The 14,169-nt window shown below is 41.8% G+C and overlaps 1 long non-coding RNA gene across 1 annotated transcript; it reads right to left on the bottom strand.

The window, feature by feature from the left end:
• Window positions 1-1,368: 1,368 nt before the first annotated feature.
• On the bottom strand, window positions 1,369-3,842 carry LOC116353318 (uncharacterized). The gene is made up of 3 exons (XR_004202634.1): window positions 3,745-3,842; window positions 1,726-1,875; window positions 1,369-1,587 (listed from the first exon to the last, which is right to left on the bottom strand). It is a non-coding gene; the product is annotated as an uncharacterized LOC116353318 (long non-coding RNA).
• Between the last annotated feature and the right edge of the window lie 10,327 nt (window positions 3,843-14,169).

Here is a 14,169-nt window from a genome sequence, read left to right as displayed (position 1 = left end):
GGCATTGAAGCTCGTTTGGAGGTTAGATAGCACAGTGTCCAAGGAAGGGCCAGAAGTAAACAGAATGGTGTCGTCTGCGTAGAGGTGGATCAGGGAATCGCCTGCAGCATGAGCAACATCATTGATATACACAGAGAAAAGAGTCGGCTGAGAATTGAACCCTGTGGTACCCCCATAGAGACTGCCAGAGGACCGGACAACATGCCCTCCGATTTGACACACTGAACTCTGATTTGAGGCTATTGAAAGGAGGCTATTGAAGACTATTGTTTAGAACCAGCCCTGATTTGGGAAGTGTCCAACTACTTCTCTGTAATGACCATTCGCAAAGTCGAAATACTAATACAAAATGTACTCCTAATTTCCTCTTTCCCCCATCTGACACTGTTCAGAAGACTTGAGCGAGTAGGTGAGAACAGGTGAATGTAGAAAAGCGTTACATCATGATGGATTTTAAATTCCTTTTGATCCCTGGTTTGTCATTTCAAGCTCCGGTTATGTTTTTTTAATAATGCGCTGCGATGACAGGTGAATGGATGGTAATAAGTACACCTTATCTACATCCCTTATTTAGCTCAAGAGATTGGTTCTTAGAGAAACAATGAAAAAGCCATCAGGGGTGTTGCTCATGGAAAAGTGGTTGGTAGACTTGTTAGGCTTCCCCTGAGGACTGGAACTGTAAAAAATGTACATTCAACCTCCAGTCAATCCATCCCTAATCCCCCATATCCCCAGACCACTTTGGAACAATGAGGGCGGAGATTCACAGTCCCTCTGTGAAAGAGATGCCATCTCTCGCGTTGGATTTTGTGGCCACATAAATTCTTAGGGGATATTGTAGCAATTTGCCAGGAATCTGCTTTTGTAAAAGAGCCCTGTTGTCAGACGAGGCCTCATGTCAAACTGAGGAAATTCTTGCGATCGTTTTGTAGAATCAACATGCCAAATCCTGGGCTCCCCACCACTCTGCTCCTGCTGTAGTATAACATTGGTCTGTGGTTGAAATTTTTTCGGGTTTCTAGGAGACTTCTACACCACAGACATTCATGTTAGCTCTCTGGTAGCTTTATAGCATTGACTCTTTCGTGCACTGATTCCGTTTCAAGTGCTTTGCAGCTTTGTTTTATGGCGGGAACACTCAAGCTCCCCAGCTAAATTGTCTGTGCAAACAACCATCCACAGTGTAAATTCATTGCGATATTTATGTATGTATTGATGTATAGTTCTCAACTGATTTTAGTGCAGGGGGCTACCCACAGCCCCTGTGCCAAATGACTCTATTAAATAAACGGCCTATGTCTAATGTTGGGCATTAGTGTGTTGAATTACCATAAACAGACCTACTGACACCTCTAGAAATCTTGAAATTGGAGCAAAAACACCAGCATTTAATTCCTTATTGCTTCCAGATTAACCATTACATTATTACAAGAAAAAAGAGATGAAGGATGGGGTTAGAACCCAGGAGAGAGGAAGTGTTGGGGGGTCAGCCTCTTGGGCTTTCTGGGATCCAGATGAACAGAAGCAGCTCCGACGGCAGCCATCGGGGATTTGTGTTTGCAGGAGTCATCAACGGGCTAGACCGGCCTGAGATAAAGAGAGTATAGGGAGCGTCTCGGTCATGTCAACACTGGTCGGGCACACGGCGTCCTGCTCCTAAACCACTCTGTCAGCCATTTGTCAAAGGAATGCAATTATAGTGACTCGCACCCGAGGAGCACATACCTCTATTCATCCTCAAGGGCCTTTATCCAAACAGAAGCACCAAATTGTACAGTAAATAAAAAGTGCATTGTTTTGTTTTTTTTGCTCACTGTGACAGCATGGGCCGACGGGCGGATGTGAGACTGCACTCAGAGTAAACCTGTTGATGTACTGAGGGCAAAAAGAAAACACCAGGACGATGACACGGTTAATTACAGGCTGAAGACACAGTGCCCTAGTCTTCAATAGGTCGACGACATCACTTGTCTTGAATCTGAAGAATGTGCTATTTGATTCATGTTCTTGACATAACGCTGTTTACAATGTGAACCAAAAAGGTACTCTATGCATATTAATAAAAAAATGCTTTGATATTGTGCAAGACAAATATTCCAGAAACTCAGTAATTAGTTTTAATTGATTGTAGCCCTCATAAGTAGACTTGTTGGTTCACTTTGATACCTTGGTTCAAAGTGATTCACAGGGATTTTTGACATATAAAAACATATTTGACATTCGCACCCTGATGCAGTTCCCCATTTATGAGAATTCCAGAATACGTTTCAATTTCACAAGAACTCCAAATAAAAATGTCAGGGTGTGTTGAACACTATGCACGTTCTATAGTACGTTAACACACTCCCGGCTGTCTAAAAACTGCCACTGTTGAACACCGTGGCATAAAACAAAGACTTCAATAACTATAGGCCTGGCTAACACCGACCCCTCAGCACTAAGTTGGGTTGGTTTATGTGGGTGACTTTTTCAATTATGGAATGCACCAAAGCATGTGTACACGCAGAGGCCCATCCATCCGTCAAAAGGAATGCCCATCAGCGGACCACCATCTCTGGGGGATGCCCCCCTCCCGGCCCTCTCCTGATGCTGTCACCCCTGGCCCAACCTTCCGTCATGAACCCTGAAAGGCTGCGTTGAAATATGAGGCACCTCACAGTCAAGGTCACCCTGTTCCTCCCTGCCCCGGGTTCATATTTATTTAGGGATTGGCCACCAAGCAAAGCGTGCCAGTAAGCTAACTGTTTCCCTGCCCTGGCAAATATCCAACTTCAAGGCTGGAATTATGGCATTGAAAACCACCTTCTAATTGGGAGAGGAAGAAAAAAGTGGGAAAAGAATGTAGGAGAGTTCCTGAATATCAGAGTGAGGAATCCATGTTGCTCTCCTTCCACAAATTTGAGTGTGGTTGAGGTTCCTACAGTGTGGCGCTACTACCAAAGTGGTCCAAAGTACACAGGTCCAGGAGTGCGTAAGTTAATATTGGTTCCTATCACACAATCTAAAAACTGTACTGAATGGATCTGACAAAGTGGAACGAGCCCCTCTGTTTGAAAAGCCTGGGAGCGTACTGACACTGTGACTATTTTAGCTCAGAAAGAAAGGATTAGCTCCAAAAATTGGGTAATTTCATCCATCAATAGTATAACACTATTTCTTCTACTTTTACTTAATTGTTGCATCTACATATACACATCCCTCTACTAGCACCCAATTTAAATTGGACCAACTATCCCCTTAAATATTTTCAATATACTAAAGTATGCATGCAAGTGTGAATGTAACGCTTATGTCAAACTAACAATAAGCATCACCATTACACTTTAAGTGAATGTATCCTTATTGCTGATATTAAGTCCCATGGTGGAAATGCCCTATATCAAACTCAAGAGCCATGGAGGTTTTAACAATGACTGCAGGTACTTAACAGGTTAGCGGTACGCAACATGATAAACTTGGCAAGTACTGTATGTGTTTGGTGAAGCTTCTGAAGAAGCACCCTAGAGCTATGCTAAAGACACCAGATAGACTGGTAAGGAAAGTTGAGGAAAGTGTGACAAACTATAGTGTTAGCCATGGCACCATTTCAATCAAATATGCCAGATAACAGCTGAAAACTATTATAAATGAGAGAATATAGATAAGATAACAAACCTTGATTACTTTAACAGATATTAATATCAATGTCATTCAGCCAACAAAATGTAACACTTGAATTTGAAATGCCCAGGAAGCTTTCATTACCTCTTTCATTGAAACTAATCTTGAGTCAACACAGACATCAGGCAAAAGGCTCACACGAGAGCTGAGGAAATAGTCAGAAGAGGAAAAGAAAGATGGAGCTAACGACTCGTACTTATGTAGTCATTGTAGGATTGACATGGCATTAATAAAACATGAATGTCTCCAGGTGTGGCTTGAACTTGGATCCCACAAAATATGTAAGCATGTTTATGTTTGTTTAGTCTGGGATCAACCGTGAGAACCCCGCCAGGTGTTCTCCACACCTAAAACATATAAGATGAGATAAGAAAACGATGAGAGATTCTGCACTTGGATTCAATAAATACAGTTGAAGTCAGAAGTTTACATACACTTAGGTTGGAGTCATTAAAACAAGTTTTTCAACCACACCACACATTTCTTGTTAACAAACTATAGTTTTGGCAAGTCGGTTAGAACATCTACTTTGTGCATGACACAAGTAATTTTTCCAGCAATTCTTTACAGACAGATTATTTCACTTGTAATTTTCTTGTCACAATTTCAGTGGGTCAGAAGTTTACATACACTAAGTTGACTGTGCCTTTAAACAGCTTGGAAAATTCCAGAAAATGATGTCATGGCTTTAGAAGCTACTGATAGGCCAATTGACATAAATGGAGTCAATTGGAGGTGTAACTGTGGATGTATTTCAAGGTCTACCTTCAAACTCAGTGCCTCTTTGCTTGACATCATGGGAAAATCAAAAGAAATCAGCCAAGACCCCCCCCAAAATATTGTAGACCTCCACAATCTGGTTCATCCTTCAGAGCAATTTTCAAACACCTGAAGGTACCATGTTCTTCTCTACAAACAATAGTACGCAAGTATAAATACCATGGGACCACACAGCCATCATACTGCTCAGGAAGGAGATGCATGGCATCATGGCATCATTATGGGGTGTTGGACTTGTAACTGAAAGGTTGCAAGTTAAAATCCCCGAGCTGACAAGGTACAAATCTGTCGTTCTACCCCTGAACAGGCAGTTAACCCACCGTCATTAGGCCGTCATTGAAAATAAGAATTTGTTCTTAACTGACTTGCCTAGTTAAATAAAGGTAAAAATATATATATATACAGTGGGGCAAAAAAGTATTTAGTCAGCCACCAATTGTGCAAGTTCTCCCACTTAAAAAGACGAGAGGCCTGTAATTGTAATCATAGGTACTCTTCAACTATGACAAAATTAGAAAAAAAATCTAGGATTTTTAATGAATTTATTTGCAAATTATGGTGGAAAATAAGTATTTGGTCACCTACAAACAAGCAAGATTTCTGGCTCTCACAGACCTGTAACTTTTTCTTTAAGAGGCCCCTCTGTCCTCCACTCGTTACCTGTATTAATGGCACCTGTTTGAACTTGTTATCGGTATAAAAGACACCTGTCCACAACCTCAAACAGTCACACTCCAAACTCCACTATGGCCAAGACCAAAGAGCTGTCAAAGGACACCAGAAACGAAATTGTAGACCTGCACCAGGCTGGGAAGACTGAATCTGCAATAGGTAAGCAGCTTGGTTTGAAGAAATCAACTGTTGGAGCAATTATTAGGAAATGGAAGACATACAAGGCCACTGATAATCTCCCTCACCCCGTGGGGTCAAAATTATCACAAGAACGGTGAGCAAAAACCCCAGAACCACACAGGGGGACCTAGTGAATGACCTGCAGAGAGCTGGGACCAAAGTAACAAAACCTACCATCAGTAACACACTACGCCGCCAGGGACTCAAATCCTGCAGTGCAAGACGTGTCCCCCTGCTTAAGCCAGTACATGTCCAGGTCCGTCTGAAGTTTGCTAAAGATAATTTGGATGATCCAGAAGAAGATTGGGAGAATGTCATATGGTCAGATGAAACCAAAATATAACTTTTTGGTAAAAACTCAACACGTCGTGTTTGGAGGACAAAGAATGCTGAGTTGCATCCAAAGAACACCATACCTACTGTGAAGCATGGGGTTGGAAACATCAGGCCTTGGGGCTGTTTTTCTGCAAAGGGACCAGGACGACTGATCCGTGTAAAGGAAAGAATGAATGGGGCCATGTATCGTGAGATTTTGAGTGAAAACCTCCTTCCTTCAGCAAGGGCATTGAAGATGAAACGTGACTGGGTCTTTCAGCATGACAATGATCCCAAACACACCACCCGGGCAACGAAGGAGTGGCTTCGTATGAAGCATTTCAAGGTCCTGGAGTGGCCTAGCCAGTCTCCAGATCTCAACCCCATAGAAAATCTTTGGAGGGAGTTGAAAGAGGAGTTCTGCATGGAGGAATGGGCCAAAATACCAGCAACAGTGTGTGAAAACCTTGTGAAGACTTACAGAAAACGTTTGACCTCTGTCATTGCCAACAAAGGGTATATAACAAAGTATTGAGAAACTTTTGTTATTGACCAAATACTTATTTTCCACCATAATTTGCAAATAAATTCATAAAAAATCCTACAATGTGATTTTCTGGATTTTTTTTCTCATTTTGTCTGTCATAGTTGAAGTGTACCTATGATGAAAATTACAGGCCTCTCTCATCTTTTTAAGTGGAGAACTTGCTCAATTGGTGGCTGACTAAATACTTTTTTGCCCCACTGTATATGTTGTTGGGGTGCTTTGCTGCAGGAGGAACTGGTGAGCTTCACAAAGTAGATGGCTTCACGAGGAAGGAAAAGTATGTGGATATATTGAAGCAACATCTCAAGACATCATTCAGGAAGTTAAAGCTTAGTTGCAAATGGGTCCTCCAAATGGACAATGACCCCCAAGTGGCAAAATGACTTAAGGATGACAAAGTCAAGGTATTGGAATGGCCATCACAAAGCCCTGACCTCAAACCTATAGAAAATTTATGGGCAGAACTGAAAAAGTGTCTGTGCGAGCTAGGAGGTTGGAGTGTAATGCCACTTATCAACTCCCAAAGTTGTTAGTGTGCAACTACACTTGACTGGATCAAACTTTGCCCTTTTAAAACATGATTTTAATGGCTTCCCTATTTGAATTGGCTTGGACCTCCAGAACACAGGAGTATGCACCTGGTGGACCCCATTGGCAGTAGCACTAATGAAATGGGAACATATATAGCACCTGAAGAAACAACAGATCTGTACAGAAGCCATTACAGCCATCAGAAGAGTGTACTGTAAAAGCTAAGTATTAGTTGAAAGAATGGATTTACATTGAGGGGCGAATGGTGTGGTTCTGAATGATAATATTGGTTCAAGAGCAAAACAAAGAGTTGATGGTCACTATAAAAATATCCCTTTGCTTAGGGCCCTATACAGCTTGTTGAGTGCGGTCTTAGTGCCTGCAATGGTCTGTGGTATTAAATATACAGCGATTAAAAATATAGATGAAAACTCTCTTGGAAAACAGGGGCATGCAGAGTATCATAAGGTATTCTAACTGAGCTGTCACGATCGTCGTCAAGGAAATGACCGGACCAAGGTGCAGCGTTGTAAGCATACATTCTTTGATTTTAAATGTCGCCAACAAAACAATAAAATACAAAAAGAATGTGAAGCTCTGTAAGGCTATACATGCCACTAACAAAGACAACAACCCACAAATGAGAAACGGAACAAAGGCTGCCTAAGTATGATTCCCAATCAGAGAAAACGAATGATAGTTGTCCCTGAATCATACCTGGCCAAAAACAAAGAACCAGGAAGCATAGACTTTCCCACCCGAGTCACACCCTGACCAAACAAACATAATCTCTACGGTCAGGGAGTGACACGAGCAAAACTGTGAGACTTACTTACCATTAGAGATCGCGCACCAGCTGTTGTTAACAAAGAGACACAAACCTCCCTACTTACCTTAACCGAAGCAGCCGTTCAGCCGTGCATAGAAAAATCAGCTAAATGTACACTACCATTCAAAAGTTTGGGGTCACTTAAAAATGTCCTTGTTTTTTAAATACAATTTAAAAAATTGCCCATTAAAATAAGATCAAATTGATCAGAAATACAGTTTAGACATTGGTAATGTTGTAAAGGACTATTGTAGCTGGAAACGGCAGATTTATCAGCAACCATCACTCCTGTGTTCCAATGTCACGTTGTGTTAGCTAATCCAAGTTTATCATTTTTAGACTGACAATTTTCAGAAGAAAGTTATTTATTTCTAGCCATTTTGAGCCTGTAATCGAACCCACAAATGCTGATGCTCCAGATACTCAACTTGTCTAAAGAAGGCCAGTTGTATTGCGTCTTTAATCAGCACAACAGTTTTCAGCTGTGCTAACATAATTGCAAAAGGGTTTTCTAATGATCAATTAGCCTTTTAAAATGATAAAATTGGATTAGCTAACACAGTGTGCCATTGGAACACAGGAGTGATGGTTGCTGGTAATGTAGATATGTCATATAAAAATCTGCCGTACATAACCAGAAGCCATGGATGGCAGGCAACATCTGCACTGAGCTACAGGATAGCGCTGTCACTTTCATGGAGCGGGACACTAATCCGGACCCTTATAAGAAGCTGCCCAGATAAGCGAGCCTACCAGACGAGCTAAATTCCATCTATGCTTGCATCGAGGCAAGCAACACTGAACCATGCATGAGAGCACCAGCTTTTCCAGATGACTGTGTGATCTCGAACTCAGTAGCCGATGTGAACAAGATCTTTAACTAGGTTAACATTCACAAGGCATTTGGGCTGCCGAGTGGCGCCGCATTCTAAGACACTGCATCTCAGTGCTAGAGGTGTCACTACAGACCCTGGTTTGATCCTGGGCTGTATCACAATTCGTCGTAATTGGGAGTCCCATAGGGCGGCGCACAATTAGCCCAGTGTCATCCGGGTTAGGGTTTGGCCGGGGTGGGCCGTCACTGTAAATAAGAATTTGATCTTAACTGACTTGCCTAGTTAAATAAAGATTAAATAAAATTTTTAAAACAATGCCGAGGGGCCAGACGGATTACCAGGATGTGTACTCAGAGCACTTGCTGACTCAGGATGACGCTGGGCCAATTGTGCGCTGCCCTATGGGACTCCCAATGACCTACTACATGTTTCAAGCAGCCAAGATAGCAAGTTTAAAAGACTATCGACCCATAGCACTGACATTTGTAGCACAAAAATGCTTTGATAGGCTGGTCATGGCTCACATCAACACCATCATCCCAGACGCACTCACATTTTTCAATAGATACACAGATGAAACAATCTCTATTGCACTCCACCTGCCTTTTCCAACCTGGACAAGAGGAACACCAATGTGAGAACTCTGTTCATTGACTATAGCTCAGCGTTCAACACCATAGTGCCCTCCAAGCTCATCACTAAGCTCAGGACCCTGGGACTGAACTCCTCCAACCACTGGATCCGGGACTTCCTGACGGCCACCCCTAGGTGGTGAGGGTAGGAAACAACATATATTTCATGGGGGCTCTCAGGGGTGCGTGCTTAGTCCCCTCCTGTACTCATTAAGTTTGCTGATGACACGACCATGGTTGGCCTGAATCACTGACGACGATGAGACAGCCTATAGAGAGGAGGTCAGTGACCTACCAGTGTGGTGCCAGGACAACAACCTCTCCCAAAGCGTCAGCAAGACAAAGGAGCTGATCATGAACTACAGGAAACGGAGGGCCGAGCACGCCGAGAGCTTCAAGTTCCTCGATGTCCACATTATTAAGGAATTATCATGGTCCACATACACCAACACAGTCGTGACACCGCAATGTCTATTCCCCTTCAGGAGACTGAAGAGATTTGGTATGGGCCCTCGGTACCTCAAAAAGTACTACAGCTGAACCATTCATAGCATCTTGACTGGCTGCATCACTGCTTGGTATGGCAACTGCTTGGCATCCGACCGATGGCGGTACAGAGGTTAATGCGTATGGCCCAGTACATCACTGGGCCATGGCTCCTTGCCATCCAGGACCTCTATACCAGGTGGTGTCAGAGGAAGGTCCTAAAAAGACTCCAGCCACCAAAGTGGTACTGCTGCACCATGTCTGGAACCAACAAGACCCTGAACAGCTTCTACCCCCAAGCCGTGAGACTGCTACGTGGTTGGTTAAATAGTCTGGGTAGCTATTGGTTAACTATCTACATTGACCCTTTTTTCACTAACTCTTTTGACCCATCACATTCGCTGCTGCTACTGTTTATTATCAGTCCTGTTGCCTAGTCACTTTATCCCTACATATATGTACATATCTACCTCGATTATCTCATACCCCTACACATTGACTCGGTATTGGTACGCTGCAATAATATTTTGTATTCATTGCTCGTGTTACTATTTTTCTATTTTTTTTCTCTCTGCATTGTTGGGAAGGGCCTGTAAGCATTTCCCTGTTAGTCTTCGCCTGTTGTTTATGAAGCATGTGAGAGGGAGGGAGGGAGGGAGGGAGGGAGGGAGGGAGGGAGGGAGGGAGGGAGGGAGGGAGGGAGGGAGGGAGGGAGGGAGGGAGGGAGGGAGGGAGGGAGGGAGGGAGGGAGGGAGGGAGGGAGGGAGGGAGGAGGGAGGGAGATCTGCACATACAGTATATGACATAGTACGCAATATTCGGCGACCTGTTTTGGCCCGAGCGCTACTTTCAAAACTATTGGCTAAAAAGGATGGAAATCTTCAGGAAAGTCTAAATAGACCACTAATCCTTTGTGTGTGTGTGTGTTTGCATGATGGTGGTGTTTGTTTGTTCATGTTCAAATTTTTGGTGGGTGAATGATGTGGTAACATTTAAATAATATTACTTTTCTCTGACCAATGTTTAGAGAGACATGTTAGACCTCAAGAAGAATTGCAAGTACAAATTATCCAAGTTCAATATGTCATGTAAACTCCGTTTCATATGGGATTTCTATAAAAATAGATAATTTCACAAGGAGGAATGTAAACTCTAACAGGGGAGCAAATTAACCGCCCGCAAATTATTGCTAAGAGTATGAAGTTTTCCACCAAAAGTCCCAGTGGAATGCCTTTGCCAAGGGCATGAAATCAGAGTTACACATGTTTCTATTTGAACAGACTGTAACTGTGGTTTTGTTTATGCTTTCAGAGGATGTACAGGAGAACAAGACTTGGTGCTCTGTGAATTCACTCAACATCAGAAATGTCTTCCGCTTTCTTCTGGAGACATTTAATAAGCAGGAAATCGTACTTATTGTGTGTGTGTGTGTGTGTGTGTGTGTGTGTGTGTGTGTGTGTGTGTGTGTGTGTGTGTGTGTGTGTGTGTGTGTGTGTGTGTGTGTGTGTGTGTGTATTGGGGTAGTCCACGTGTCAAGAAATAGACAGAGAAATCAGTAACATGATTCATGAGTGATTTATAAGTACTTCATAAGAATTAAATAACTCAAATACTTCACTAAACCGTGCTTTTTATGGCTTCTGATTGAGCTACAGGTCCTATATGAAGTGTCACATGACACCAATGGAGAACAATATTGGGCTGTTTCATATAATAATAATTATTGAACCTTTTTTTAACTAGGCATGTCAGTTTTCTGCCCCAACTTCAGACTATCATCTTCTTCTGGTTGAAACTACAATCCCATTGGACTCTAATCTAGGGGACAGTGTTTCGCCAGATGTGAGAGGGGTGTTGGTGAATTCTGCTGCCATTATGTGGCCACTAGACTGTAAAGATCAACACTGATTAGGATAGAAATTCCTCAGCTAGTGATTTTGTCAACCTATTTACGCATGATAAATGATGTAGTAGGCAGCAGGTAAACTGTGATATTGAATTTTCGATTGTGGCCTTTTTTAACCGTTATTTAACTAGGCAAGGCAGTTAAGAACAAATTCTTATTTAGAAAATGTTGTAATGTTTTTTATTTAACTCTGGTTTTGTCTCAGCAAGAGGAATGTCCATGAAAATGGACAATAAAGATGTCCTGTCTCATCACTTCATGTTGAGACACACCATTTTGAAGATTGCCTAGGAATTCCCGGGGGGCTGCATCTAAGGTACTGCATCTCACTGCTATAGGCGTCACTACAGACCCTGTTTCGATGCCAGGCAATATCACAACCTACCGTGATTGGGAGTCCCATAGGGTGGTGCACAATTGGCCCAGCGTCGTCCGGGTTAGGGTTTTGCCAGGGTAGGCCATCCTTTTTGGGCAGAAGGAAGCCTAGTGGTTAGAGCATTGGGCCAGTTAACCCACTGTTCCTAGGCGTCATTATAAATAAGAATTTGTTCCTAACTGACTTGCCTGGTTAAGTAACTGGAGTTGGAAAGCAGCTTTGTTTCAATCAGGATTTGAAACCTCCTCCTTTGGAACCTTCCGGAGAACCTTAACACAACCATATACCGGCATGCCAACATTGACAATCAAGGGGTTAGGAGGTTGTGCAATACCAGATGCCATTAATTAAGCAAAGCAATGAGGGCAATAATAAGGCCTGGACACACTGTAAAACAGCAGAGATGCAGTAATATGTTTTACAGTACTATTTTCCTTACTTTAAAGACATATTACAGCATCCTTGCTGTAAATTTACAGGGATGCTGTAATGTTTTACAGTAAGGAAAATAGTATTGTAAAGCAAAATTATAGTATTAAGGTGGCAACTTACAGTGAAATACTACATGAAATCTAAACGTAAGAAAAACAATACATTTGTACAAAAATAGATTTATTCAAATTATTAACGACATAAAAAAACGAATTAACTACAGAATTGACAATAGAAGTAGCAAAAGTTAACACGTAACCAAATAAGAGAATCAATACAACACTCATTTAAAAAACGATATTGTGTGCCTTTGAGTGTGGGCTGTGGGGGAGAGAGAAACAAATAGAGATTTGATGTTGATTTTATTTGGATCTCCTTTAGTCCTCATTTGGACAAATCTTCCAAGAGTCCTTAAACATTAAAATACAATTCAAAATACGATCACATTTACACTAACATATTGGCCAGATAAATACTCTAACAGTCTAAAAATAACGATTGATTGTACACTTACCATAGTCCAGCACAACTTTCCTATGTATTATATATACATGGTTTTAAAGCATTGTTTAAATGTATATATAAATGTATATATTGAAAGGTTTCTGGTTTGCTCAGTTAAATTGTTCAATGTCTTTATTGCTCTAAATCTAAATGTTATTTAGCCTATTTCTCTTTTCTGTCTGGATAACACATGATGGTGGACAATCTATTCCTAGTATTTACTGAATGTCTTTTCTCTTACCAACTGGATACTGTTGTGAATAGAGTTTGGCCGTTTTAAATGGTGTATATTATGAAATTTAAAAAAGCATGTATCTTGTTGATTGATGACCAACCAAGAGCATTGCGCATGACTTCCAACTTCCAAAACTCAAAATTCAAGCCTGAAACCTTGAACAAAGACTATTGACATCTAATGGAAGCCAATGGAATTGCAATCTGGGAGCTGAAAAGGCTCTCAAAAAATATATATATTCTGGTTTGTTTATCTTTGCATTTTCTGCCATATCAATTGTGTTATAGTCTCATTCAGTATTTTAAACTTCAAAGATGTTTCTATCCAATGGTACCATGGTTTTATTTCTTTCATGTAAATGTATATGCACTCAATTAGTATTTGGTAGCATTGCCTTGAAATTGCTTAACTTGGGTCAAATGTTTCAGGTAGCCTTCCACAAGCTTCCCACAATAAGTTGGGTGAATTTTGGCCCATTCCTCCTGACAGAACTGGTGTATGCCTCCTTGCTCGCACCAGCTTTTTTCCACAAATTTTCTATAGGATTGAGGTCAGGACTTTGTGATGGCCACCCCAATACCTTGATTTGTTGTCCTTAATAAGCCATTTTGCCACAACTTTGGAAGTATGCTTGGGGTCATTTTCCATTTGGAAGACCCATTTGCGACCAAGCTTTAACTTTCTTGACCTATGTCTTGAGATGTTGCTTCAATATATCCACATAATGTTCCTGCCTCATGATGCCATCTATTTTGTGAAATGCACCAGTCCCTCCTGCAGCAAAGCACCCCCACAACATGATGCTGCCACCCCCGTGCTTCACGGTTGGGATGGTGTTCTTCGGCTTGCCAGCCTACCCCATTTTCCTCCAAACATAACAAAGGTCATTGTGGCCAAACAGTTCTATTTTTGTTTCATCAGACCAGAGGACATTTCTTCAAAAACTACAATCTCTGTCCACGTGTGCAGTTGCAAACCGTAGTCTGGATTTTTTATGGCGATTTTGGAGCAGTGGCTTCTTCCTTGCTGAGTGGCCTGTCAGCTTATGTCGATATAGGACTCGTTTTACTGTGGATATATACTTTTGTACCTGTTTCCTCCAGCATCTTCACAATGTCCTTTGCTGTTGTTCTGGGATTGATTTGCACTTTTGTTATTCGCACCAAAGTATGTTCCTCTTTAGGAGACAACTCCTTCCTGAGTGATATGACGGCTGCGTGGTCCCATGGTGTGTATACTTACATACTG

The sequence above is a fragment of the Oncorhynchus kisutch genome, linkage group LG14, assembly GCF_002021735.2.
Source record: "Oncorhynchus kisutch isolate 150728-3 linkage group LG14, Okis_V2, whole genome shotgun sequence".
In the NCBI taxonomy this organism is placed as follows: Eukaryota; Metazoa; Chordata; class Actinopteri; order Salmoniformes; family Salmonidae; genus Oncorhynchus; species Oncorhynchus kisutch.
Note: the sequence above shows the minus strand (reverse complement) of the source record. Positions and strands in the feature narration are given on the sequence as shown.